At 42.4% G+C, this 26,584-nt stretch overlaps 1 long non-coding RNA gene across 3 annotated transcripts in view; it reads left to right on the top strand.

Annotated features, from left to right (window-relative positions):
* Positions 1–17,997, top strand: part of LOC122460215 — a 91,792-nt gene extending 73,795 nt beyond the window's left edge. For 2 of the 3 annotated variants that reach the window (XR_006281367.1, XR_006281366.1), the window contains one exon: positions 14,715–16,528. This is a non-coding gene — a long non-coding RNA (uncharacterized LOC122460215). The other variant, XR_006281365.1, reaches the window with a different exon arrangement.
* Positions 17,998–26,584: the final 8,587 nt, after the last annotated feature.

The raw sequence follows: 26,584 nt of genomic DNA, 5'->3' as shown, positions 1-26,584 counted from the left end.
TCCGCTGCTTACTCTATATCTTCCCATACACTGTACCACATGCCTCAGATAGCAGTGCAGCTGCCTAAATCCCTCCACATCTTCCTTTGAAATTTTAAACCCTCACTTTTTCTGTGAAACATTCAAGTTCTAGTGGCCACCCCTCACTCTGTGTTTGGTCTTGTCTTCAACTATTTGTCTCTGTCCGATTAGATTCTTATTCCTTAAGGGCAGGAATCCTTTTTCTTGACCAGCACTGGCCTCTTACCATACAGTGCTATGTGTTTACAATACTGTAGGTAAAATTGTAATTATGAACTACCTAAAGTTTTGACAGGGTGCGAATTTTGAATCACTCATAGAAAAGAATGCTCAGTAGTGTCTCTAAGGATATCATTCAGATCCATTTGCAATTTCAAATGAAGATGAACAAGGCTGTGTGAGCATTGAATCACTTTGGACTCATCTTAGCATCACCAGTTATTACTGCAGTTAGAGACAGTTCTAGGAATTTTATTATATTTTGAACATGTGATCAACTCTTTAATCTGAGCGGATTGAATACCTCAACAAAAGTAACTAAGGAGCTAATGTGTTAGTTTCTTTATGGAAATGATTTTGCCCTAGCTGTACAAACTTCAAAAGACCTCCAGCACCATCAAGTTTTCCGAGGAAGGTAACAAACTGAAGAAAATAGAGTAAATGTACATAAGATCTTACATATATTTGCCAACTTTGTGAACAGTGATGCCAAAATTAATAGAATAAAACATTTCACTTACCTTGGACAAGTTTTGTCAAAATTGCCCACACTAATAAAAAGTTTTTAAAAAAAGAGGGGAGTGGGGAGAGAGAGAGAAAGAGAGAGAGAGAGTTACCACACACGGTAGGCCAAATTCTTTGTTGCAAAATAATTCCAATGAAGTCAATAAAGTTATGCCAGAAAAGAATTTGACCCAATTAGTTTGCTATTATCACAGTATACTCATATACTATGTTTACCGTACTGTGGTGGTATCCACTTTATTTTCCAGCTGTGAAAAATGTGCAAGCTATTGCTGGAAGATCAAAGGGCTGGGAAAATTTCATCAACACCACTTTCAAGCTATTATGAATGTAAAGCAGCAAGATAAAATCATTAATAATCATGATCTGCAAAGCGATTGCACAACCATTGCTGATGCAATTCTTGTGCAACTACAGCTTCACTGGACAGGACACATCCTAAACATGGAGATCACCATTTTCCCAAAGAAGATGTGTTGAATAATTAACGTTAATGCTGAAAAGATCAGAGGAAGACATACAGAGATGTTATTATGAAAAAGTACCTTGCCCATTTTGACATTGATTATCAGCATGTGTGCAGTTGTAGTGTCAAACAAGTCAGTAACATGCCAAAGTAACATGGGGCAGAGAAACTTTTAAAGCAAAGACATATTCATAAACAACAAAAGAAGGTATTTTGCCAGGAAGAGGGGGTGGGGCAGAAATTAAAGACACAACTAGGGAATGTTACTATACTTCCTTGCCAACCTGTGGGAAGGTCTATAAATCAAAAAAAGTTTCTTTAGACATCTAAAAGCCTACAAAATCTCTTGTGAAACCAGTAATCTCTGACACAAAGGATGACTGAAGTCTATTTTCCGTATATAGCAATGACAAAAAACAAAGTTTATCTTGACCAAACTCATTGTGTCACTCTTTATATGCCATTCAAACAACTCAGATTAACACCAGACAAATTTCCTCTCCCTACTACTCTATGGCTGACATACTTTACCATTCTAGTGCAGTGGAGTCTACTTATAACTGACTCTTAGTTTCTTTAAATTGCTAAAGAAGCTATAGACTTTTCAGTCTAGAAGTTTTAGTTTCAATAAAAGCATAGCTTTGGGGGGGGGGGGATTCAGACTTGTGGATATTGGTGGTTTGTTTTCATTACTACAGAACACATATTTATTCCTTTTCATTCATAATTTGTCACTAGGTATAGTGATTAGCTTTTAAAACAAAGAGCTCTTGCTTTGGGGGATTTAGTTGGTTTGCAGATGGTTCACACTGTGTTTTCTTCCCAATCATAAGTACTAGGTGTTAGGGGGCTTATTCCTTCACCCACTTACTTCCCTGGTCCTTCTCGCATGAACAGAGAGCAACAATACCCAAAGTCCAAAACTTCAAACAATTCGATGTTTATTCGGGTGAACTTCCAGCAAGCATGATTCCAGTTTCCTTCCTTAGTGTCCCCCTTCCCAGCTCTGACACCACAGAGCCTTACCCATGTCTCTGTTCCCATTTCCCCCCTTATCAAAACTTGATTCCAATTTTCCCTGCCCCCCCCCACTTCCTGATTGACTGCAGACTAGGTAGTAAAACTTGAGTTCTGCTTAGCTATACCTTAACCAATCATTTTACTGAAATTTAACTAACCAATCCTAACATAGTGTAACATGATTATTTAACCAATTATATCCCACCACCTTAATTAGTTTACACCCAGCAAAATTAATTATACAGCAGACAGGAACAATCAGAGAACCAGACAGAGATTATACAGACAAACAATGGGAAATGGAGACTACAATGATAGAACAACACAGAAATGAGGATTTCACATCCCAGCAATTGATAAGTGAGTTCTTGTCAGACAGGATGCTATCAAATTAAGTTTCGTTTTACATCTTCTAGACACTTCCCTTTCTCTGGAGGTGATAGGCATTATCAGGACAGCATTGTATTCCTAACAGCCCAATAGCACCTTATTATAATGTGACTAGTTTGGAATGTGAGGATGTGACCATTCGCTTCCCAGTTTATGGCTGCCTCTACTGCTTAGACAAAAGCCTTAGCCAAAGAACAGGGCCTCAGACTTTCACAGTAAGAGAAGGCCCTTACACCAGCAGACAGTGATTTGATTCTTTCTTTTGTACCTCTATAACTAGCTAAGTGATAAGAATACACACTTTGCTTCTCTACAAAAGAAAAAGGACATTAAACTATCTAAACTACTACATGCCACAAGGGGCCACAACAGTGGTTCCCTTAACCCACCCAGCAATATTATTAATCTATCCAACTATACTCTTAGCCCAGCAGAAGAATCTGTCCTATCTCGGGGCCTCTCCTTTTGCCCCTCCACTCCCACGAACATGATACAGTTCTGTGGTGACCTAGAATCCTATTTTCGACGTCTCCAACTCAAGGAATATTTCCAACACACCTCTGAACAACATACTAACCCACAGAGACCTTCCTAACAACACTACAAAAAGAAGGATTCTGGGTGGACTCCTCCTGAAGGTCGAAACAACAGACTGGACTTCTACATAGAGAGCTTCCACCAACATGCACGGGCTGAAATTGTGGAAAAGCAGCATCACTTGCCCCATAACCTCAGCCGTGCAGTACACAATGCCATGCACAGCCTCAGAAACAACTCTGACATCATAATCAAAAAGGCTGACAAAGGAGGTGCTGTCATCATCATGAATAGGTCGAAATATGAACAAGAGGCGATTAGGCAGCTCTCCAACACCACTTTCTACAAGCCATTACCCTCTGATCCCACTGAGGGTTACCAAAAGAAACTACACTATTTGCTCAAGAAACTCCCTGAAAAAGCTCAAGAACAAATCCGCACAGACACATCCCTGGAACCCCGACCTGGGGTATTCTATCTCCTACCCAAGATCCATAAACCTGGAAATCCTGGACGCCCCATCATCTCAGGCATTGGCACCCTGACAGCAGGATTGTCTAGCTATGTAGACTCCCTCCTCAGGCCCTACGCTACCAGCACTCCCAGCTATCTTCAAGACACCACTGACTTCCTGAGGAAACTACAGTTCATCGGTAATCTTCCTAAAAACACCATCCTGGCCACTATGGATGTAGAAGCCCTCTACACCAACATTCCACACAAAGATGGACTACAAGCCATCAGGAACAATATCCCCGATAATGTCACGGCTAACCTAGTGGCTGAACTTTGTGACTTTGTCCTCACCCATAACAATTTCACATTTGGGGACAATATATTCCTTCAAATCAGCGGCACTGCGATGGGCCCACAGTATGCCAACATTTTCATGGCTGATTTAGAACAATGCTTCCTCAGCTCTCGTCCCCTAACACCCCTACTCTAGTTGCGCTACATTGATCACATCTTCATCATCTGACCCATGGAAAAGAAGCCCTTGAGGAATTCCACCATGATTTCAACAATTTCCATCCCACCATCAACCTCAGCCTGGACCAGTCCACACAAGAGATCCACTTCCTGGACACTAGGGTGCTAATAAGCGATGGTCACATAAACACTACCTATACTGGAAACCTACTAACAGCTATTCCTACCTACATGCCTCCAGCTTTCACCCAGATCACACCACACGATCCATTGTCTACAGCCAAGCTCTATGATAAAACCGCATTTGCTCCAACCCCTCAGACAGAGACAAACACCTACAAGATCTCTATCATGCATTCTTACAACTACAATACCCACCTGCTGAAGTGAAGAAACAGAATGACAGAGCCAGAAGAGTACCCAGAAGTCACCTACTACAGGACAGGCCCAACAAAGAAAATAACAGAACACCACTAGCCATCACCTTCAGCCCCCAACTAAAACCTCTCCAACGCATCATCAAGGATCTACAACCTATCCTGAAGGATGACCCATCACTCTCACAGATCTTGGGAGACAGGCCAGTCCTTGCTTACAGACAGCCCCCCAACTTGAAGCAAATACTCACCAGCAACCACACACCACACAACAGAACTACTAACCCAGGAACCTATCCTTGCAACAAAGCCTGTTGCCAACTGTGTCCACATATCTATTCAGGGGACACCATCATAGGGCCTAATCACATCAGCCACACTATCAGAGGCTCATTCACCTGTGCATCTACCAATGTGATATATGTCATCATGTGCCAACAATACCCCTCTGCCATATACATTGGTCAAACTGGACAATCTCTATGTAAAAGAATAAATGGACACAAATCAGACGTCAAGAATTATAACATTCAGAGTCAACAGTCAGAGAACACTTCAATCTCTCTTGTCACTCGATTACAGACCTGAGAGTGGCTATTCTTCAACAAAAAACCTTCAAAAACAGACTCCAATGAGAGACTGCTGAATTGGAATTAATTTGCAAATAGGATACAATTAACTTAGGCTTGAATAGAGACTGGGAGTGGATGGGTCATTGCACAAAGTAAAACTTATTTTCCCATGTTATCCCCCCTCCCCCCACTGTTCCTCAGACATTCTTGTCAACTGCTGGAAATGGCCCTCTTTGATTATCACCACAAAAGGTTTTCTTCCTTTCCCTCCTCCCCCGATCTGCTGGTAATAGCTCATCTTAAGCGATCACTCTCCTTACAGTGTGTATGATAAAACCCATTGTTTCATGTTCTCTGTGTGTGTGTATAAATCTCCCCACTGTATTTTCCACTGAATGCATCCGATGAAGTGAGCTGTAGCTCATGAAAGCTTATGCTCAAATAAATTTGTTAGTCTCTAAGGTGCCACAAGTACTCCTTTTCTTTTTGCGAATACAGACTAAAAAGGCTGCTACTCTGAAACCTAAATTAGAGTATAGGCCTTTACAGACAGGCCTGAATATCTATATCCTAACACTAGGCACCATTTTAAAATAAAAGTTTTGATCTTGGAGCACAAGATGGCAGCCACCACAAACAAGTGCCAGCTTGCCAAGTCATCGTGAGTCAGCCTGATTTGACCTGTGGCACTCCTTTGATGGCTCTACTGGGAAAACCAAGTAGGTGATCCAAATTCAGTTGAAAATAATGATTGAATTTTGGATTGCTGAGCATTGCCGGTAATTGATAAACTATTTATTTTGCCTAGCCTTAGTTTTGGGATTCATTTGTTCTAGGATTAAAGTAACATAAGGAGCCAACTCTGTTTGAGGCAATATAGCAGAGTAAGACTCTATTGCAAGAAACCTGATTCATTTTCATTTTGAACTTTAGCTTTGCATTTGACTTTGGACACAGGAGAGGCTTGTATTTTATCTGTAGAAAACAGTAAATAAATATCGGCTGCCAGCTAATTCCCACCACAGACGATCAGCAGTCACGCTACACACACTGTGACTATTTTTTTCCTCACACCTAAGTTGTTTTATGTTGCTTTACTAAGGGATAGTCTCTGCAAATCACCACCACTGGAATTAGAGAAACAAGGTGGGAGAGGTAATATCTTTTACCGGAACAACTTTAAAAGATATTACCTCACCGAACTTGTTTCTCTAATATCTTGGGATAGACAGGGCTACAAGAACACTTACCAGACATCTGTGTGCTCCTTATGTCACCCATGGAGCTATGTTGTTCAACCAGTCTTTAATGTTGTCAAGCCACCTTTTCTTTCCTCTTCCCTTTAAGCACTTTTTCATTACAGAACTGCCAAATTGACTTTTTTACCCTTTAGATTACAGATTTTTGGCCTTTGCTCAAGGTTCCTCATAGAATCATAGAATATCAGGGTTGGAAGGGACCTCAGGAGGTCATCTAGTCCAACCCCCTGCTCAAAGCAGTCCCAATCCCCAATCAATCTATTGGTGCCAAGTTGTTCTCATTGGGCTCAATGCAGGGCATATTTCATATGAAATCAGAATGTGGTTTGTAAGTGTTGAGAAGTAGGCCTGACACTTCTTTCAAAGCAACCTTCTGTTTTTTCTGACTTCTTTCCTAATTTAGATTATCCACATCCATATTTCCCAGGTTTTCTAACAAGGCATAATTCTGTACAAATTTTTTTTCTGTCTTTTTGTGTGTTCAATTTCCACATTTCTTGTGTCAGCCTGTTCAAGATTGAAATTTGCTCTGACAAGCAAGCTGTTCTCCAATGGCAGAGAGAAAACATTTTAACAGAAAAAATTATTTAAATTTTTTTGATCTCTGACTTTACACAGTGTACAACCTTTAATACATCATTGTCAGTTCTTCTCAGACCAGCACAGAGTTGTTGAAAATGGCTTGACTTTCTGCATTTCCTTTTGACAATTAGTAGTATTACTAATGGGCTATTCATCCTCTCTCTCCTTTACATATTTCTCTTTTGGATATGTGAATTTCTCAGAATTCCCTATGAATATAGGTAATGAGCAGCGAACAGAGGAGAGGCAAACAGAGGGAATTTGTCTGGAACCGTCCGAGAGGACCTATGGTGAGCGCTGCATTAGTGGGGCTGTGTTGTGAGCTGGTGGGGTGAATATCTGAGTGTCTGTCTGCTGTGATCATTTGTTTGACCAGAGCTAGTTGCAGGGACTGTTTGACCATGTGGTTGTTTGTTTGAAAAGTGAGAATTAAGAGTGCTTTGTTCCAGGTGGTCCTAGGTTGATTCGAGGGAAGGCTTTGAGCTGGAGCAGTTGCTTCGAGCCAGCAGCCTTATAAAAAAGCAGCCAGTGAGTGAGCAGAGAAGAGGCAAACAGAGGACAGGGAGTTTGCCTGGGAGTTCACCTGAGGGGAGTTCCCACAAAGTTTTTGCCTTTTGGGCTTCTGTGAGCAGTAAATACAACATCTGAAGAGACTCTTAGAAGGAAGATAATATGGATAGTGAGCGATCAGCTATAGGATGGGCCATGTTTGTCTTTCTCCCAGAGGATAGAAGAAATTTCATCTGTACGAAGTGCAAGCTGGTCTCCATATTGGAAGAGAAGGTTAAAGGACTAGAGACCCAAGTATCAACCCTGCATTGCATCAGAGAAAACGAAGACTGTCTGGATAGAAGTCAGCATTTGGTACTGCAGGCACAGCATGCTGAAGAATCAGAGAAGGCAGTGCAGAACGGGGAAGAAAATTGGCAGCATGTGACCTCAGAAGAAGAAAGAGGAGAACTCATGTACCCCCAATGCAGATAGAGGTAAGAAACAGTTTTCAGGCTCTCTGCACAGGTACTACGGCAGAGAATGGTTTGGAAGAGTCATCTGAATGAAGGGATCAGAAGGAGACCCCATTGACTGGAAGGCCTGGGATGCATTTTCCTATGGATGGGGACTCCACAACCACCACTCCCAAGAGGAGGAGATGGGTGATGGTGGTCAGGGACTCCTTTCTAAAGGGGACGGAGTCATCCATCTGCTGTCCAGACTGGGAAACTCGAGAAGTGTGCTGCTTGCCTGGAGCTAGAATTCAGGATATGACAGCGTGTCTGCCGAGACTGACCAAGCCCTCAGACCGCTACCCCTTCCTACTTCTCCATGTGGGCACCAATGATACTGCCAAGAATGACCTTGAGTGGATCACTGCAGACTTTGTGGCTCTGGGAAGAGGGATAAAGGAGTTTGAGGCACAAGTCTTGTTCTCGTCCATCCTCTCTCTTGAAGGAAAAGGCCCAGGTAGGGACCATTGAATTGTGGAGGTAAAGGCATGGTTATGCAGGTGGTGTTGGAGAGACAGCTTTGGATTCTTCAACCATGGGATGTTGTTTCAGGAAGGATTGCTAGGAAGAGATAGGATCCACCTAATGAAGAGAGGGAAGAACATCTTCATGGGCAGGCTTGCTAACCTAGTGAGGGAAGGCTTTAAACTAGGTTCACCAGGGGATGGAGACCTAAGCCCTGAGGTAAGTGGGGAAGTGGGTAATGGGAGGAAACACAAGGAGGATGTTGCAACAGGAGAGGCCTCCTGATTCATACTGAGAAAGTAGGGCAATTGGCTAGTTATTTTAGGTGCCTGTACACGAATGCAAGAAGCCTGGGAAACAAGCAGGAAAAATTGGAAGTCCTGGCACAGTCAAGGAACTGTGATGTGACTGGAATAACAGAGACTTGGTGAGGTAACTCACTGACTGGAACACTGTCATGGATGGGTTTAAACTGTTCAGGAAGGACAGGTGGGGGAGATAACGTGGAGGAGTTGCACTGTATGTAACAGAGCAATATGATTGCTCAGAGCTCCAGTATGAAACGGGAGAAAAGCCTGTTGAGAGACTTTGGGTTAAATTTAAAGGCAAGAACAACAAGGGTGATGTCATTGTGGGCATCTGCTATAGATCACCAGACCGGAAGGAAGAGGTAGACGAAGCTTTCTTCGGACAACTAACAGAAGTTTCCGGATCATAGGCCCTGTTTCTCATGGGCGGACTTCAATCACTCTGACATCTGCTGGGAGAGCAAAAAAGCAATGCACAGACAATCCAGGAAGTTTTTGGAGAGTGTTGGAGACAACTTCCTGGTGGAAGTGCTGGAGGAACCAACTAGGGGCTGTACTCCTCTTGACCTGCTTCTCACAAACAGGGAAGAATTGGTAGGGGAAGTAGAAGTGGGTGGCAACCTGGACAGCAGTGACCATGAGATGGTCATGTTCAGGATCCTGACAAAAGGAAGAAAGGAGAGCAGCAGAATTCAGATCCTGGACTTCAGAAAATCAGACTTTGACTCCCTCAGGGAACTGATGGGCAGTATCCCCCATGAGGCTAATCTGAGGAGGAAAGGAGTCTAGGAGAGTTGGCTGTATTTTAAAGAAGCCTTATTGAGAGCGCAGGAACAAACCATCCCAGTGTGCAGAAAGAATAGCAAATATGGCAGGTGACCAGCTTGGCTTAACAGAGAAATCTTCAGTGAGCTTAAACACAAAAAGGAAGCTTACAGGAAGGGGAAACCTGGACAGATGACCAGGGAGGAGTATAAAAATATGGCTCACGCATGCAAGGGTGTAATCAGGAAGGCCAAAGCACAAATGGAGTTGCAGCTAGCAAGTGATGTGAAGGGTAACAAGAAGGATTTCTATAGGTATGTTAGCAACAAGGAGGAGGTCAGGAAAAGTGTGGGACCCTTTCTGAATGGGGGAGACAACCTAGTGACAGATGATGCTTTTTTTGTCTCAGTCTTCACAGACAAGGTCAGCTCCCACACTGCTGCACTGGGCAGCACAGTATGGGGAGGCGGTGAGCAGCCCTCAGTGGTGAAAGAACAGGTTAAGGATTATTTAGAAAAGCTGGACATGCACACATCCATGGGGCCGGATGCACTGCATCCGAGGGTGCTGAGGGAGTTGGCCGATGTGATTGCAGATCCGTAGGCCATTATCTTGGAAAACTCATGGTGATCAGGAGAGGTCCTGGACAATTGGAAAAAGGCAAATATAGTGTCCGTCTTTAAAAAAGGGAAGAAGGAGAATTCAGAGAACTACTGCCTCACCTCAGTCCCTGTAAAAATCATGGAGTGGGTCCTCAAGGAATCTATTTTGAAGCACTTGGAGGAGAAGAAGGTGATCAGTACAGTCAACATGGATTCACCAAGGGCAAGTCATGCTTGATCAACCTGATTGCCTTCTATGATGAGATAACTGGCTCTGTGGATATGGGGAAAGCGGTGGACGTGATATACCTTGACTTTAGCAAAGCTTTTGATACCATCTCCCACAGTATTCTTTCTAGCAAGTTAAAGAAGTATAGATTGGATGAATGGACTTTAAGGTGGAGAGAAAGCTGAGTAGATTGTCGGGCTCAATGCGTAGTGATCAACAGCTCGTTGTCTAGTTGGCACCTGTTATCAAGCAGAGTGCCCCAGTGGTTGGTCCTGGGACCAGTTTTGTTCAACATCTTCATTAATGATCTGGATGATGGGATGGATTGCACCCTCAGCAAGTTTGCGGATGATACTAAGCTGGAGGGAGAGTAGATATGCTGGAGGGTAGGTATGACAGGTTCGGTCACAGAGACCCCCCTTGGGACTGTCACCTGATGTGCTGAAATTACCTTTAAGCCCGTTTTCCCTGCCAGCTTGGGACTTCCAGAATCCTGTCTTATTGAGCCAGACACACTAGCCTGCTGCAACACAGACCCAGGGTCTGGTCAACACCCCCAAAGCTGCAGACTTAACTGAAAAAAGCTCAGCAGGTTACCTATCTCCAGAACCCAGACACCCAGTTCCCGATGGAATCCAAACCCCAAATAAATCCGTTTTACTCTGTATAAAGCTTATACAGGGTAAATTCATAAATTGTTCGCCCCCTATAACACTGATAGAGAGATATGCACAGCTGTTTGCTCCCCCAGGTATTAATCACTTACTCTGGGTTTATTAATAAACAAAAGTGATTTTATTAAGTATAAAAAGTAGGATTTAAGTGGTTTCAAGTAATAACAGACAGAACAAAGTAAGTCACAAAGCAAAATAAAGCAAAAACACGCAAGTCTAAGCCTAATACATTAAGAAACTGATTAGAATGTGGACAAATTGAAGAGAGTCCAGCGAAGGGCAACAAAAATGATTAGGGGGCTGGGGCACATAACGTATGAAGAGAGGCTGAGGGAACTGGGCTTAATTAGTCTGCAGAAGAGAAGAGTGAGGGGGGATTTGATAGCAGCCTTCAACTACAAAGGGAGGCTCCAAAGAGGATGGAGCTAGGCTGTTCTCAGTGGTGGCAGATGACAGAACAAGGAGCAATGGTCTCAAGTTGCAGTGAGGGAGGTCTAGGTTGGATATTAGGAAAAACTATTTCACTAGGAGGGTGATGAAGTACTGGAATGGGTTACCTAGGGAGGTGGTGGAATTTCCGTTCTTAGAAGTTTTTAAGACCCAGCTTGACAAAGCCCTGGCTGGATGATTTAGTTGGGGTTGGTCCTGCTTTGAGCAGGAGCTTGGACTAGATCAGGGGTGGCCAACTTGAGTCTGAGAAGGAGCCAGAATTTACCAAAGTACATTGCCAAAGAGCCACAGTAATGTGTCAGCAGCCGCCGCATCAGCTCCCACCCCCCCCAGCGCCTCCCACCCATGGGCAGCCCCACCAATCAGTGCCTCCCACTCCCCCTCTGCACCTCTTGATCAGCTGTTTCATGACATGCAGGAGGCTCTTGGGTGGGGGGGAGGAGCGAGGGCACGGCAGGCTCAGGGGAGGTGACAGGAAGGAATGGAGTGGGGGCAGAGCCGGTGGCAGAGCCAGGGGTTGAGCAGTGAGCACCCCCCAGCACACTGGAAAGTTGGCACCTGTAACTCCAGCCCCAGAGTTGGTGCCTATACAAAGAGCCGCATATTAACTTCTTAAGAGCCGCATGTGGCTCCCGAGCCACAGGTTGACCACCCCTGGACTAGATGACCTCCTGAGGTCTCTTCCAACTCTAATATTCTATGATTCTATCTCTTTGAACTGCAGTTTTGTCAAAGCATAACTTTAAAATGAAAAGACAGATGATTTGCCTCTGAATTTATGTGAATGTATGGCATATGCACATTTGCATTTTAATATTTTTCTGCCACTGCTTCACTTGGTCTTGATCTGTGCCTTACTTGCTGTGAGGTTATCTGATTAAAATATGACCATGTAGATATATAATCACAACAAATCTTATACAAAGTATGTCAAGTAAGATATCTATGAAAAAGTTATGATTTGCTGAATATGATTACCCTATTTGTATGCATGTATCATTTTTACATTTGAAGTTATGACTATCAGCTCTATACCTGTATTTCAAATGTGCTTGCTTCTTGGTAACACCCACAAGGTATTTAGCCTGTACATTGTGAAGGAACTGTTCAAGTTGAATGGCCCATAAAAGAACACTTAACTTACAATGGACCATGGAAGACACCTATCTACACTTAATGGACTTTCCTGAGAACATTTTAACTAGAATTTAGGGAAATGGCCTTTGCTATGACTTAGGACTAGTCTACAATGGCAACATTAAAGCGCTGCCATGGCAGCACTGCCATGGCAGAGCTTTAACCTGACTTGTGTAGTTACGGCAGAGTACTGGGAGAGAGCTTGTTACCTGTAATTTTCCACGAACTAGACCAGAGGGTTTCCCTTCACTTGGCAGAATTTATAAAAGGCCCTGGAAATATCTCCATTTTACCTGTTTCCGGCTGAAACATTTGGACTATGAACTTTTACTAATGGGAGCATTCTAACCAAGGGACCGAGGACCTTCCAATGATTACTACAGAGAATTCTTTCCAGGGTGGCTGGCTGGTGAGTCTTGCCTACATGCTCAGGGTTTATCTGATCACCAATTTCCCTCCAGGGCAGATTGGCAGAAGCCCTGGGGGGGTTTCACCTTCCTCTACAGCATGGGGCACAGGTCACTTGCTGGAGAATTCTCTGCACCTCAAAGTCTTTAAACCATGATTTGAGGACTTCAGTAGTTCAGACATAGTTTAGAGGTTTGTTTCAGGAGTGGGTGGGTGAGATTCTGTGCCTGCGTTGTACAGGAGGTCAGACTAGACAATCATAATGATCCCTTCTGACCTTAAAATCTATGATTTGGAAGCAACCAGAGGCTTAATGAGCCAGGGGTTTAAGCCATTACTGCTACAAGCCTGAACCAAAAACCTTGCAATTATTGTATGTATTTGATTCCTTTAACCAATTTTAACTCTCACCTTTCTTTATTTCTTTTTCTTTTTATAAATAAACCTTTAGATATTAAATACTAAAGGATTGGCAATAGCGTGATTATTGAGTCAGATCTAAGTTATATATTGACCTGTGTATGTGGCTAGTCCTTTGGGATCAGAAGAACTCTGCTTGATGAAATTGGTTTTAAATAACCACTCATAATTAAGTCTAGTGTTTTGATGGTGATACAAAGACTGGAATACCTAAGGAAACTGCTTTTCTGACTTCTTGTTAGCCAGGGAAGTGAATCAGAAGTTTACTTTTGTTGTGGTTTGGTATATCTTATGGGAGAAAAACCACCAGTTTGGAGTGGATCTGCCCCATTTCACAGCAGTTTGTCCTGAATTTGGTATTCTCAGTTGTGACCCACGGAGGCACAGTGACACTTGCATGTTTAGTAGCAACCACTGTAACGGCAAGATGGGCAAAGGAAGAGGAATGTCAGAGGGAAAACTTTAAATAGGCCAAAAAGCCTGTTTGTTTCATTTATCTACTTTTTCCCTTTTAAAAATGTTTTGTTGCATTAGAAAAGGGAGATGCTCTTTGCACTCTGTTTTAAATGCTTCAATTTAATAAGCCCATATTTGGCAGGAGATGTGGTTTGGGGTTTGTGTGAAAAAAGTGTGGTTTAGGAGATGGTGAATAACAAACGTATGGAGGAGGCACAGCTTAAGGGGTGATGAACCAGTTGAAAGTGTGGAGAAAAATGTTAACAGAAGTATTCCTACAACTTGAAAGCATTTGCTGTACAGTGAAAAGAAGGTGCAGAAATGGCAGGAACAGCCATGAAATTAGAACTTTATCTAAGGTGTCCTTTTAATATTTATCCTTAGCTAAGGTTATTCTACAGCTTTATGAATCCAGTAACAGAAGAGTAAAGTATGATAGAAACAAAGCTAAGTAGTGTCATATTCATATCAATTATGGGGCAATGATCAAATGGTGGTTTGCATTTCAGTAATAGTTTGCATGCTCTGACCTAGACAGACGAGTTCAGTTCCACCAATGTCATAGGAAACAGGCAATAGTGGTCATTGGAGCTGGTTAATTTTTTTTTCAATGGAATATTTTTATTGGAAAATGTAGTTTCATAAAATAAATCAAAACATTTCATAAAACGATGTCAATTTTGACAAAATGTGTTGACTTTCATGTTTTCTTTTAATAATATTTTCACTCATTTTAATTTTACTTTCATATTATATTAAAATACTGACTTTGATACTATATTTATTATAACATAAACTGCTCATGCAGCCCCCAAACCACGTCTCCTGCCAAAGTAATGTACTTATTTCAATGAAATGTTTAAAATTATATTCTTATGTTTCAACATTATTGTGACAGGGTGAACCAACCCCGCACTGGGACAACAGGAACAGACCAATCACTGTGGGCCCAGAAGGCCATTCCCCCTTTCCCCTTCTGCACATGCTCCAGGTGGAAGAGCCAGATAAAAGGAGGCAGCCCAGCTCAGTTGGGGCTGGCTGTGGAGGTGGAAGGATGTGTACTGCAGGCTCCTCCAGAGGTGCTGGTGGTGCTCCAGGTGGCAGAGCCCATGGACCCAGACTATGCTGTGGATGACTCATGGACTGTAGAGACTGATGGGGATGCCAAGCTGCCACCAGCTGAGGAGCTGCCTGGGACACAATTTATGGTAGGAAGTGATCCAGGATGTAGTAGAAGCTGATGCCTAAATCTTTAATGGGGAAGTCTCTGACTTCATAGGGCCCTGGGTTGGAACCCAGTGGCGCAGGTGGGGCTGGATTCCCCTACTACAGGCCATTAGGCTTGGCTGTTTGCACTCAGCCCCAGCCCAGAGGCTCAGGGGCTACACGCTGTTTGATTGCCCTGTCCTGCTCAGTGGCTACAGACTGATTGTTTTTCTGCCTTGCCCAGAGGGCCAGAACCCCAATTGCTACTGCCTGCCCCCGTGAAGAGGCTTAGGGGCCATAGATTATTTGTTTGCCTAGCCCTGCCTGGGGGCTCTAGGCTGATCATTGTTGTGCCCTGCCCAGAGGGCCAGATTGCCAATCATTGTTGTCAGCCATATCCCAGAGGCTCAGGGGCTACAGACTGTTTGCTTGACCCCACCAGAGGTCCGGAACTCACTGTGCTGCAATTACCTGCTCTAACAGGCAATCCTGACAACGGGGTGTACCAACTGGGCTGCCCAGCTGGACAAACAGTCGTCCCCCTGCCTTGTCATAATTATCAAAGTGAAATGCTTCACAATATCAAAATGAAACATTTAGATGGCTTCAAATTGATTTTTTTTTTAATTTCCAGTTTGTGGCAAATTTCAGAATTTCAGCCTTTTGTTATGATTCTAAACAAAAACAAATGTTGAAATATCAGAATTTACCACAGAAAGAAAAACTTGTTTTCTAGCCAGCTTGACTGACTTTTTTTTTTAAAGAAACATTTTGATCAGTTTTCTGCATACACATTTCAGTATGGGTTTATCCCCGTCTGAGTGCTGAACTAATTGTATCCATTAACAGTGCCAAGATTTACTGTGCAGTAAAAATAGTTGTTATACACATCCCATGCTCTGCACATTTACTTAATAAACTTGTTTTACATATGATAACAAAGCTATTGAAAACATAATAGAAATATCAAAGTTTTGCAGATATTTTTCTTATTAAAATTATGAATTAAATCCCCTTGCAAAAATGATGGGTTAAGCAATAGATATCAACTTAAAAATCAAATTTCATGTCCCATCTGCATGAGAGACCTTGGTTACAGACTTTTATTGACTAAGTCTGAGATTAGAAGAAATATGATGCCCTGGTTTCACCCAACTGCAACCAGTCTGCCATGAGTTAACATCCTGCAGTGACTGGAAATGGAAACTAAGAGGTGATGATAATGAAAATATGAGTCTTGTGCTACCTGTTATCCAGCACCAGAAAAAAATGTGAAGTGATTTTTAAAATCAAAGGAAACATTACTGCAGATGTACTGGTATAAAAGTGAGTTTCTAAACTATCCTCAATTTCCAATAATTGTAGAATTTTTCAAAAGGAGTAAGATGTATGTCAGAATATAAGTTTATCCTCCTCTAAGATTGAGGGGCAAGATTAATACTCTGCTTGAACCACAGGTAAGCATGTATTCTTTTCACACAAATTACTAGATCATGTTGTTTTTGTTCTCTTCTACAGATCAAATGCTTGTAATGCATGTCTCATATTTTTTTTATTTCTTCTTGGAACCACAGTGAGTAGAAAATGAACAAGGAAATGGGAACAGGTGCATTATTTAACCCCTCCCTCCAGCAACGGCAGCACAAATCATTGGTGTACTAGTTATGCAAATACTGATCGCCAGATAATGCTGTTTGTTATTCAAGTGTATGTTGATTAGCCTACATGTTTGTAGAAACAATTTATAGGAGGCGATACATATTTGGTTTCAAACTTTAATTAAATCAAAGTATGGATTAGATGTGCCCCTGGGATCTGCTACTTTGTCACCAAAAAGACTATGAGAAGCTTGATAAGTCTTTAAACAAATATTTTTAACTCACCAAAACATCTGTGAAGGGTTTGGCACCAGCTTTTGAATCCTATTTTGCACCTCATCCAAACCTCCCAAAGTTCCTTGTTGGCCTAGTAAACCCCTATATCAAGCCACCTTATCAGGCCCCTACTCTTTATTACTTTCCTTTTTACAACATCCCATTTGGCTTGCGAGAGTTTGTCCAGGAAGGAGGAAATTAACTGTAACTTCATCAACCAACTGGGCAGGCTTCAGCTGCAGTCAGTTCTATTTAAACAAGTTTAAAAGTTGATCAAGCAAAACAGGCTAAATGAAGTTAGTTACCATTGATGGGAGTTGCAATCAAATCCTTTTCAGGCAGTGATTTGCATTCATGTGCCTAGTGATGCTAGGCATTGGCCTATGAAGTCTCATTAGATAACTCAAACTGTGCCCCTGGATTTAGGGAGATACAGGGTAGTCCCTGGTGGAACAGTGCCAGACTCTCATGAAAATGTGCATGTAGCTTCTTTTTTTTGGAGTTGGGGCAGAGAGAGGGCAGGCCTGAAAAGATGTAGTGCCTGACCCTCTTGTTGTTTTTAACCAGAGTAGATGGGATGAAAAATTCTTTTATAAATTAGTTCAGAAGTCTGGCTGTCGGGAGATTCTAGATTGGTGTTGCTAGTAAGTATGGATGTACCTCAAACCCTGGAATCCTGGGCCCAGGAGCCTGGTGACAGTGAGATGCAGTACAGAGAAGACTGTTACAGTTCTCCCAATACCACCTCTGAAGGGATCTGTTTCTAAGAAATTTTGGGCCTGAGATGGTGGTGAAGGAAGCAGCCCTCCACATTCATCTCCTTCTCCTGTAGATGGTATGATTGGCCCGCAAAACCTTTAGGTCACAAGGGACAAACCAGATGGTGCTGATTGGTGCAGATAACACAGCAAAGGTGTCGTAAATTAACATGCACAAGACTAGCCCATGATCCTGATGGGCTGGGCAGAATCCCATCTGATAACCCTCAAAATGATATGCCTGGCTAGCATGCACAACCTCGAAACAGGCTAGGTGAGTGTGAAGGGGTCAACTCACTGGTGGCACTTCGTTGTGACTGGCCATGGCATGGCAGTTCGCTCTCTACTGGAGTCTACTCCCACTGGCTGGCAGGATCCTAACAAAGGCAGTCAGGGCCAAGGGTCAGAACAGGGACAAACCAGAGGCTAGGAGTAGCCAAGGAGTTTGTAGTCAGGTCTAGGCCAGGGTTGATACCAAGGATCAGAGTTTGAGTCAGATTTCAGGGTCTGAGTCAGGAGGCAAAATCCAAATCAAGCCAAGGTCAAGCCAGGAATTCAAGAGCAAGGAGCAGGAATGGTCATGACAACTACAGAAGATCCACACTGTTGCCTGAACACTTCTTGAAATACCCCTTAGGTTTATAAAGGTCAGGGAGCCAATCAGGAGCCATGGGGCTGATGTCTGTCAAACCTTTGAGATGGAACTGCCTGTGATCTATGTCCACAGTGTTTCATGGGAAGTGGAGCACAGGTTGGCTACAGCTGCCACTGGATGCCAGCCTGAAGCTGTCAGATGCCTAGTAGCTCTACAGGCCTGTGGGGCCTTACATTATGTTCTCCATCTCTGTGGTGGTCTGCCTCTTCTTGTGACTTGGTCACTACAAAGACTCTCCCCTTCTGGGGTAGTCCATTTAAAAAAAATGGCAAGGGGAATTGACACAAACAAACTGAGTTAATGAAAGAGAAGGGAATACCTCCATCTTAGGGTGGATCAGGATTAGGCCCTCCCTTCTGTCAGGGAGGGACCTTCAGGCAGTTGTTGGGGCAGTTCCTGCCCTTCCTCAAGAGTTGAGGGTTACTGGTCTGCCCAGAGATGAGCTTTCTGCTTCCCTTTTAAATCCTCCTCCAGCCTGTACATGTCTTGCAAATGTAGCAGGGCAGAGCTGAGTGAGCCCAGACCAGCTCTTTAACCCCTTGTTGTCCAGTGTGAGTTTAATGTTTAATGGAGGGTACTTTGGATACTTATTTGAGATGGTTTGGAGTTTTTTTGGACAAAGTATGAGGGAGGTCTGCTGTATTCCACTGGAATTTTTTTTTGGAGTAAAAGATCTATGGGCATCCATGGAGACAAATGTTTTACTGTCTTTTTGAACAGTCTCACGGTAAAGATAGCACAGGTTAAGGCAGCTATGTGGCAATAATTGTACTTGGTGGCTAAGTTGTTACAGACTAATTGCACTACCTTAAAGAACTAAATGTAGGAGTAAGTGATTTAGAGAAGTGAGTGAAAAATTACAAATAGCTTTTGCAAAAATTAATAGAGTTTGGAGGAAAGTAAACATTTAGGAGTTGTGGCAATGGTAAAAGGTAATTGTTGTGAAGATGTTAAAAGAGTAACAGTTGTGGTGGTACAAGAAGGAAGTTTTTGTTTAATGATAAAACCCAGTTATATAAACGTAACTGTATGTACAGCTCTGTGCAGTCACATTGGATGAAGCTTGGTAATTAAATTATACAAAGGGGTCAGGTAGAGTGGCTACTACCACCACTATGCTCCTGTCCCCAGAAGCCTTTACAGCTATTCTGAGGGAAAATGGGCCCTTTTCCCTCAGAAATGGTCTATAAGGGACTGCCGCAGGTGGAGGGAGAATCTGATCAAAATTATTTTACTATTGGGTAATGTAATCAAAATCACTAAAGGAATGTAAGAGGTTTCTATTGGAACTTGGCTGCCCCTTGTGTCTAGTTGTACAAGATGGTAGTGTAATTGGGATACAGTTGTGTAAGAGTAATCACAGTGCAAGGGATGTAAGGCAAAAGAGAATTGTGTGTGCGCACAGGAAAAAGAAAAGGTAAAGGGGAGCAATGATGGGAACACTGAGCCTTGGAATGGCTCTGGGGGATCAGACTGTTGCTTTGGTGGGTGTGCATAAAAACTTTGTGGGCATGGGGGAGGCAGTTACACCTTGTGTAAAATTAATATGGCTAATGTTATGGAGGTTAAACTATGGAAGGAATGTGCATTTTCCCAGGATGTGTGCAGTGTATATTAGAGAAGGAATTTAAAAAAAAAATGCAAACAAAACATGGTACTTAATTAAAATCCTATTAGGGTGCCAAAAGGAGCCACAATAGGTTGTGCTTTCTTTTTCAGATCTGTGTGTGCTTTCGAACAGGAGATGAAAGTGGAATGTAATCATAACTCTGGTGGAAGTAAAATGTTTCCCTTTTAAGACAGTCTCTGGGCTGTTAATAGCTTTGGATCCAAAAGCAAGTCAGAAAGCCTCTGTGTAAATGCAAATTACCTAGCTGATGGGCACAAGAGCTGCAAATAATGAATACATCTGGTCAGCAAACAAGCTACTAGAAGACTCAGATTATGGCCCTCCAGGAAAGGGAGGTGAAAAAAACAAGTCAAGCTTGAAAATAAGGGGAACAGGTTAACCCTAAGGGGGGTGGATGTGTGCATGTATGTACAGTGCTAAAATCTGAAGCGGTGTCTCAGCTATTACCTGAAAATAAATTTAAAGCTTACTACAGCAAAGAAACTATTGCAAACCTGGTCTATTGTACAAGAAGGGAAACTGAGGTACGCCACCTCATAAATATCATAAATAACCAGTGAGTGGGGTAATTCACTACCCTAACTATAGAACAAAATAAGGACAGCCTGGAGGTAATTCTGTTTTTTCTGCAATTAGCAAGGAGATTTGTAAAAGGAAGTAGTAGTATTATTAAGCAATAACCTGTCCCCACGAGGAGGTGGTGGAAATTTTTTTTATTTTTCAGACACTCTACAAGCAAACTGGCACCAGTGGAAGAATAACCCAGAATACCATGGATCTATGGTTTGTGTTTGGCTGTGGTGTTTGTCTTGTTGCTAGCATTGTTTTGTTTCAATGAACAAAAAACCTCATGACGTGGGTGGGGGATGGCTTCAAAAGGCTAACCTTCAGGGGAAGATGTATATGGGAATGCAAAATGCTCAACTAGGAGGCCAGCACCTGTGTAATAGCTACCGAGGTACCTGGAAATGGAACAGCAACTAAGGTGGTCCCCACAAGCCCTATGGAAATAATGAGAAGGGAGGAGCTCACTGGGAATCAATGGGGGCGGTATGTGAAATGGTGTAAATCAAGAGAAGATGTTTGGATGTGCCCCTCTCCTATGACTATGGCAAGGGGGCAACAAATGAGTGTATTGTATATGAGATGTTTTGTTGGGAATGTACATATCACTAGGGGCACAGTTACACCAGCCCATAACCAAACTACACGCATCTACATGCTGCTATCTGGACTTCATTGCACAAACGGATCTGTGAATCTTATTGCTGTGAATAATCAAACCAGGACATATGGCTTGATTCCATACCGAGTGGTTAAGTTGGTTTGGACAATAACCCATTTCTCTGTGAACATTCAATGGATTTATAATATGGACAAAAGCACGCAAAACCTGCAGGGGCAGCTTGTTGCAACTGGACGCATTAGGATCTTGACCCTGTCGAAGGAGGAGAGGCAGTGTTTTGGTGATGGCTCAGAAGCTAGACCATATTGCAATGGTGGGGACTCTCCATGCTGCTGTGAATTATCATAGCAACTGGTGTATTAACTGTACTTGTGTTACGTTGCATATGAAGATAACATAAGTAATGTAGTAAGCCCTCCCCCCCACCACAGTGTGCTAGAAAACCCAGACCTAATCTTTTCGGGCCCACTATAATGGGAAGTCTGGAACACTAATTGAAATAGGTGTGGTATGCCCATACGAGAGAGAGTGCAAGGCACTATACTACACAAGGAGCAGTGGGACAAATGGAATATTGACACCTTCCACCTGATGCTTGGCCCTATCAGGAACTGTGTTATATGTCCTATGCTTTTCCAGGGATATCTGGGCAGAAGGATCCCAAAAGAAAAAGGGGTGGATGTTAGGATATAGATATTCAAGCCTGTCTGCAGAGGCCTATACTTTAAGAATTTAGGTGTATTCTTATCACTTAGCTAGTTATTGAGGTATAAAAGAGAATCAAAATCACTGTCTGCCAGTGTAAGGGCCTTCTCTTACTGTGACAGTCTGAGGCCCTGTTCTTAGGCTAAGGCCTTTGGCTAAGCAGCAGAGGCAGCCATAAGTTGGAAAGCGACCGGCCACATCCTCACATTCCAAACTAGTCACACTGAAATAAGGCAATCTGGGGCTCTTAGAAAGGTGATCTGATCTATTACCTCCAGAGAAAGGGAAGAGCCTAGAGGATGTAAAAGGAAGTTTAGTTTGATAGTTTTCTGTTCAGTAAGAACTCACTTATCAATAGAGACAGCTGGGAAACCCTTACATCTTTATAGATGTAGTTGTGAAATCCTCACTTCTGTATTGTTTTATCATTATAGTTCCCACTTTGCTAGTGTTTGTTTGCATGGTCTCTGTCTGGTTCTGTGATTGTTTGTCTGCTGTATAATATAATTTTTGCTGGGTGTAAGCTAATTAAGGTGGTGGGATATAATTGGTTAAATCATGTTACAATATGTTAGGATTGGTTAGTTAAATTTCAGTAAAATGATTGGTTAAGATATAGCTAAGCAGAACTCAAGTTTTACTACCTAGTCTGCAGTCAATCAGGAAGTAAGGGGGAGGGAATGGGAATGGGGATGGGGGAATTGAAATCATGTTTTGCTAAGGGGGAGAAATGGCTCTGTGGTGTCAGAGCTGGGAAGGGGGACACTAAGGAAGGAAACTGGAATCATGCTTGTTGGAAGTTCACCCGAATAAACACTGAATTGTTTGCACCTTTGGACTTCAGGTATTGTTGCTCTCTGGTCATGCGAGAAGGACCAGGGAAGTAAGTGGGTGAAGGAATAAGTCCCTAACACCCAAGAAAGAATTCTCCGTAGTAACTCAGATCCCACCTCATCTAACGTCCCATTACAGGCCATTGGGCCTATTTACCATGAATAGTTAAAGATCAATTAATTGCCAAATTCATGAACCTATTACAGTTCACCATGGATACCCTTGATCTTCTCCACATAGATTGATCAGACTAGGGTTGCAACCTAATGAACCTTAAAGTCCATCAGACTCCTGTCTCTTTGACCCTATGCTACTTTAATTTTGCAGTCAATAGCATCAGGCAGGATTATGAAAATTCCAGTGTGTTGGTTCCACCCACACCTCCAAAAAAAACCCTGTGGTTTTTTTTTCTTCCAGGTTTTTTTATTTTTTGAACTTCTATGTCACCCTGAAGTATTTATATGGGCATAACTTGTATTGGAAAGGTTTTTAATACTAGAAACATTAGCTTCTGATGCCAGACTCTGACTGAAACTTTAAGTATTCTGAAAAGTTGAAAGAGAAGTAACAAGAACATCAAGGTTCTTTTGCCCATGAGAAAGCAATAAAAAAGCTTATAGAAATGCCTAGAGGGGCAGAGGAATGGGTGGAGACAGGTGGGTAGGTAGTGTGCAGAATCAACAGCCATTGGGTGTTGAAGGGGGGAAGCATTAGGAGTTATAAGCAATTAGTAGGGATTCATTTACTAAACTCTAACAGCTGGAAAGGGGGCAAGGCCTCTGATGTAATTTTTTTATGAAGCTGGCTGGTATCTAGTTTTTCAGTCTTCAGTGTTAAATTCCTTAGGTAGTTATTTTTCATTCTAAGTGGAGCAGATGTGAAAGCTGCTGATCAATCCTGCAAACAGATTAGTCATTACCAAACATTGATTTTTGACATTGCATTCCTAAAACTGAAGGAAGTGGCAACAAATAAACAATTAAATGGATTGAAGTAAATAAACATATATTTTCCTCCTCTTGGCTTGGTCTTTTTGGCTAGCTTCTTTTCTTTAGTGGGAGATCCCAGGAGGAGAATAGAGAGGAGTTTGGATTTATTATAAATGAGAACTCTTTGACTTCATTCAGCTATTAAGATGTTTGAGGAATAATTTATGTGAGTTACTTTATGTGGATGCTAATATGTCCTTTACAGGCAACTTCCTTTATTTTTAATGATAGAAAATTTACTTGAGCAAAAATAACTAAATTTTTTTTTGAATGGGATAGATTAAAAAGATAGAGCCCTGAACTAACTTTTATTAGAGAATTCTCACCCCCTAAAAACAGATATAGGACAGGGTGGCTGACCCCTGTGATTAAAGCAGGTCTGGCTCCCTGCACTGGAGCAATTCTTCCCATTTGGCTAATTAAGAAGGCAGAGCAGCACCTGAGGGGTATGAAAGATCAGGGAGTGACCCCATGAGACAGAGACCCAGTGAATCAGTTGCTTGTGGGGGAGTCAGGGACAGATGAGAGCTGCTAGAGCTCATGGGACAATGGAAAGTTCTGGAAGGAAGTAGAAGTCTTTCCTGGGGGAAAGGCTGAATTCAAAGAGAACAGCAAGACAGCCAGGGCCAGAGGACTCAAGAGTACTGAAGGCAGGAGGAGCAGCAACAGAAGATGCCTGCTGGCTCTGAGCTCGAGCCAAAGCCCACAGAGGGCTGAAAGCATGGGAGCCGCAGAGGGCTGGGATGACATACTTGCACTGTCTCTGTCCTATAGAGCTGTACATAGAGGACCCAGGGGAAGTGAAGGATGCTCCCCTTATAAAGATGACCACCCAGCAGAGAGACTGTAGGGATTCCTGTTGAGAAAAGGCGGGTTGCATTCCAGGTAGATGAGCTGGGGTGGCTGTCCTGGTATAAGGATGGGAGAAGACTGGCAGAGAGCCAGGGTGTGATGAAGGATGCCAGAGTTGTATTTGATGTGATGTCTGGATTATGGTTGTGGGACTTTGTGCTAGGACTTGTTTTCGTATAGCTTGTACATGGGACTCTTGTAACAAATTTAACCCCACAGGGCAAGACCGTTTGGACTGTTTTGTAGGACCCTGAAAGGGGAAATTGAGACAGGTGCACCTGTCCTGCTTGGTCTGGCACTCCAGGTGGGGCTGTCCTAAGGCAAGGATGCTATCTGTGTTACTAATAATCTTAAAACAATACATCTATGGTTTTTAGGTAAGAAAATTGAAAATATCATGAGGGAAAAAAGTCTAAAATGGATTATTTTTTGTCTCAGTCAACTGTTAGCTCCCTAGAAGGAGACTGATACAACAAAATGTTTAATACTTTAGACACTTCCATTAACTCTGCTAAACTCTCATTAAAACTTGTATGATGTATGCTTTGCTTGTACTGTTGAGTTTAAGCACTGTCTTCTGAGTTGATGGTGTTACACCTTCTCTAAATTAATTGACAAGTAAGACAGAATTTTTTACATTTACAGTAAGCCTTTCATGCAGAAGGACTTTGAAATGGCTAACAAACTATACATATACCATACTTGAAAATTGTACATATGCCACCAGGGAAACCCTGCATTTGAGAGAATCACTTGAGAGGAATGGGTGAAGCAGGGTTAGAAGGTAGAGTAGGAGGTCTGTATCTTCTCTGTGAGTTCTGGGCCTATTTGAGGCCCTCATATTTTACTGAAAATGTCTTCATGAACAAAGATAAATTAAATAACATCCTGAAAACAGGTTGGCTGTTGCTTCATGGAAATATGGTGCTATACAGAAAAAACAGATACCATATAGATACACAAAGATGTGTTAAATATGTATTAGTGCCAGAAGACAACTAAGGTGAGTGAAACCTTCTGCTTTGATGTCTGAGCTTTGAGAGTTGCCGTAATGAAGGGTAATTACGGTACAGTAATTGAAATTGTAATTGTGGTAACTGATAACTCTGACAGGTATTTAATCTGGAAGTTTGAGGCTGTCAAATTTTACTGTTAAGCTCATGGTAATTAGGGTTATTTGCAAAAGTGGCTGAAAGTGTTTGAAGATGCAACATTAAATTTTACAATATGAAAAACATCTGCAAGTACGTCAAAGCGTAGTCAGAACAAAGATGGAAACTGGTAGTGAATGGAAAGGAGGTTTCCTCTTGGCATCAGGTGCTAATCCAGCTTCTGTGTTAACTTTTTATTTAGCTTATCTTTCAGGCATTGTGGTCTGGAGAAATGGGCACAGTGTTGGGAAGCAGGAAGTAATGATTTCTAATCCTGGCTCTGCTGATGATTTGGTGTGACCTTGGGCAAGTCACTTAACCATTCTGTCTCAGCTCTAAAATTGGGATATCACTGGGTATTCATCTCACAAGGCAAACTTCTTACTGTCTTTACAATGCTTTGACCATGTACAGAGCTATATACAAAGGGTGGTGTTGAATACAATTTTATAATCTCATTACATACATTATTGTATCATATGTTTAACCATTTCTTGGAGCTGTGACAGTTTGGCAATGAAATGGCTGTTTGGCTGTTGAGGGTTGGCTGATACTGAATAAAGGGATATGTAAGACTCTCCATACAAACAGAAAGGGAGGATTAGAGGATATAGGGAGCCTATGGTCACAGGGGAGATGGCAGGAGAGTGCAAAGGAATTTATAGTGTGAATTTGCATAATAGGTTTCAGAGTAGCAGCTATGTTAGTCTGTATCCGCAAAAAGAGAGTACTTGTGGCACCTTAGACTAACAAATTTGAGCATAAGCTTTCGTGAGCTACAGCTCACTTCAGCGAGGTGCCCCATCTCCCCACAGACCCAACAAGCTTAGGTCCCCCCGTTACACACTCACAGGGAGCACCTTGTCTGGGTGGGGCCTCCCTGCCCCCTCCCTGTGGGGACGCTCCCTCCTGAAGTGTCCCAGTTGCC

This window comes from Dermochelys coriacea, chromosome 5 (assembly GCF_009764565.3).
Source record: "Dermochelys coriacea isolate rDerCor1 chromosome 5, rDerCor1.pri.v4, whole genome shotgun sequence".
Taxonomy (NCBI): domain Eukaryota; kingdom Metazoa; phylum Chordata; order Testudines; family Dermochelyidae; genus Dermochelys; species Dermochelys coriacea.
Note: the sequence above shows the minus strand (reverse complement) of the source record. Positions and strands in the feature narration are given on the sequence as shown.